The following is a 3866-nucleotide window of genomic DNA, read 5'->3' as shown; positions in this document are numbered from 1 at the left end:
ATGGAGTGGAGTATTGTTTCAAAGATCAAACATGCATCCAACGGAGTAAGTAGAATTTGCCCAACTTGCAATACAGAAAGAGCAGTAATTGCAGCAGAAGATAAAGACCTACTTCTGAATAAGCGGCAAGATTTATCGAATATCTGTCCCCATAACCGACGATTCTACTTTAAATAACTCTGTCTATTTATGTACTAATTTATTTCACAAAACTCACATATACTTGCAAGTTTAATACTTCATGTTTTTAAGCTGTATAAATTATTGAACAATTTGTTAAAATTATTATGACGTAACATTTCTGCACAACTCAATTTAATTTTCATTTTTAAAACTTGCCTATTCTTAGAGCTTTTTGAGGTTAGTGCCTACTTTTATTAAATTTGTTTTTTTTGTAGACAATTTTATAATTTTATGCTTTTATCCCAAGCTTTGTTTTTAAACCATAAAGTCCATTTATAGTTACTACCTAGATAAATACTATACATAATTATACATGCTTTTTTCTGCTTTTTTTCTAATGTGTGTTAACATTTTATAGACTCCGTAGATCTGTTCTTAAATTTATTTGAGAGCAGTGAAACGCCGTTAGTTGAAATAAAGTTTTAGCACAAGAACATCTGTGGTATTTAGATCTTATTAATATCTACAAGCCACTTTTTATTTTTTGCAAAATATTAAACATTTTTAAAGATATTTTAAAATTACTTAAAATAACTTTGTTTTTTAATTCATTTAAGCTATTTTTCAAAAAATATTTAATGTTATACAAAAAGAAAAAAATGTCCTGTAGATATTGTTAGGACTAACATATATACTTTTTATATTTGACAAATATACATTACTTTTATAGTTGTGGCCGTTTGAATTTATTTTTTAAGAATTTGAATTGCGGAATTTGAATTGTCCGAATTTGAATAGTCGTGCACCCAAATGCTGTGTTCAATATGAATTTATTTGTTTTGATTTAAATAGAAACATGTAAGTAGTAATACAAAAGTATTAATTTTTTAAATATATTATATTGTATCAAGTTTAATAAACTTAAGGGACCTAAAATAATTTAAAATTTTACAAACTTTATACCTTACAACAATTAAAACAAACATTTTTTTTAATTATTATTGAAGCATAAGTATATAAAAAAACACTTAAATTCATACAAAATTTAGATATACGAATATAATGAACAGTGAAATTAAAATTTACATACTCTATGATTGAAAAACAAATGTAAAACTAAATTTAGATCAACAAAAATAATGAACAGTGCAATTGGCATTTAATAACAAATTATTGCAATACAAATATTAGGCTTAATGTAGGTAATTAAAGATAACAATTTCCTAGGTACGTACTGCCGGTTAGGTACGCTTTTTTATGCTGTATTCAAAGTACGCACCTAGTTCACAGATTACTGTACTTAAAAATAGCGGTAGATAAATACCCTGTAAATATAAACAATTGAAAAAAGATTATACTATCATTTGGGATAGCTTTTATCTAAGCTTAAAAAGCATCATCATTTAGTCACAAATCATTATTTCGTGTTTTATAATGTATTGTACTCAATTTTGATTTTTCCTAAAAATTTCAGGGAAGTTTTAAGATTTTTTAAAAAATCTTAGGGAAATTTTTTTCTAGATCTAGTTATTCCAGTTTCAATATTTTGTTGAATAATATTAATTTTATTTATTTTTATATGCTTATTTAGAAATTGTTTAGCCTTGCTGCTAGTTCTTCAGTACTATAAAAATTAACATTGTAGTTTTTTTTTAGTTTTAAATTTATCACGACTAAAGTTAAACAAACAGTTTATAGATATAAAAGTTGTGGTTAACTATGCCTTAAAAAAAGTTCTAATAAACTTTTTATTTTTAGTTACTTAAGCAGTTAAATAAAACAGTTTTGTACTATATGACTTATTTCTCAAATAAAGTTGTTTGTTTACAACTACTTGTTTTCAGTATGAAAATGAGTATATAATAAAGTTGTCTTACTTTTACATTAGGTGATAAATTTTTATTTGTATTTAATTACAAAATTACCAACAAACAATCTGATTTCGAAGCAACAAAAATTTATTAGAAAGGCGAAGAGCTGCTAAGGATAACGATGATAAGCTTGAGAATGAAATTAAAATTACTAATTCTATCTAAAAAAATAGTAAATATTAAGATATTTTTATCAGACAATATATTTCTTATTAGGGAATGTGAAAATATTTTTAGATCAAAATTATGTTTTTATAGTTATATAAGATAGATTGTGTTTGAACATCTTAAACCCATTAAAATATTAAACTTTTAGATTATATTGTATCAGTTATTCGGTATTAAGTTGTACTTTGATATAAGGTGTTTCTTTAAAGTTTTTTACAGCAATGTTAAGCTTTTAAATTTTACTGCATTCAGAACAGTTGCTAGCAAAGAAATACATTGAAGTTATTATATATGCATTTAAGTGAGTACTTCATGAGGAAGTCGTTATTATAGCATAATTTAAGATAGTCAATTAAAATCTCAAAAAATTAAACTAGTTTCCATTATGTATAAAGTTAACTAACAAGTTTACACAAAATTGTGCACAAATTTAGTTTTTAATCTCAATTGATTTAACCTCTTAATATTGAAAACAATTTTGCATAGGTTTAGTAAGCATCTAATGAAAAAGCATACACATACAACCTTCCTTTTATTATTTTAGAAGAAAAATGAGCATGAGGTATTAGTAATTTGCACCAGAGGCAAAAAAAAATCTAGGATTTGAAAAAAACTCAAGGAATTTTCTTATCACTCAGGTAGGGTTGCCACAGATCAAGCTGAGAAAAAATTTCCTGACTTTTTACTAAACTTTTAGAAATCAAACTCTTAATTTAAACTTATTCTAAAATACATAATCAAACACTTGAAACTATATAAAGCTTTCAATTTTATTTTTATACAGGTTAAAACAATTTTATTTTTGCTGATTTCGATCATTTAACTTCCATCTGTGTATGGTTGAAGTATTTGCGATAAATATCTCTTTCAGCAAAATAATTATATTTTTCAACTTATAAACACATGGAAGTGTCCTGGTCACAGATCATCAATGTTTAAAATATACAAAAACTGCTTGTTCAATATATGTTAATAGAAAATCTTTGCAGTTTTATAAAAGATATTTTATTAATTTTTACCCGATAAAGGCATTGGAAATTAGGTAACATTGTAAATTTCTAGGTAAATTTTGCAAATTTAGTCGGACTTAAAAGGAATTTTAATTATTTTCTAATTGTTTGAAGGCTTTGAAAAATAAGGAATTTTGTGAAATTAAACTGAAAAAATCTGATGTTTTTTTTAAATTACCTAACTTTTGTCACATTTTTAATTTTTCTTTACGTTGTGGCAACCCTTCTCAGGGGAAGTTTTGACTCAAAGAGTGGCAACCCTGTGTTATTTTACTTGGTTAAAAGAACTTCAGAGAATACTTACTTTTACTGTATTTTCTCTACAAAACTAGAAAGCGACTTTTATTTGTTTTACTCTTTTTAACCTATTTGCGTATCTTTTAAACTCCAAAATATTTACCTCACAACAGCAGACTACTTAAGTCAAACATACCAAACAATATTTGTCAAAGCTTTTGTCGTTCATTAAGTCGTTTAACTAAATCTAAACATTGTTGACGACCATTATATATTACAACTAAAAGCTATAGTTTGCTAAGAGTTTTTTTTTAATTTCTTAGTAGCACTAAATAATACGAGTTTATTTTAAAAAACTCAAGTGTTTAAATATCAATGATTTTCAGGACTTTATAAGTTATACATTAAGGTTATTTTTTAGTTAAAGTGCTCAAAACTTATTATAACATTTATAAAT

This window comes from Thalia democratica, chromosome 4 (genome assembly GCF_965202585.1).
Source record: "Thalia democratica chromosome 4, ktThaDemo2.hap1.1, whole genome shotgun sequence".
NCBI classification, from domain to species: domain Eukaryota; kingdom Metazoa; phylum Chordata; class Thaliacea; order Salpida; family Salpidae; genus Thalia; species Thalia democratica.
The sequence above is the reverse complement of the archived record's forward strand: the minus strand, read 5'-3'. Positions refer to the sequence as shown.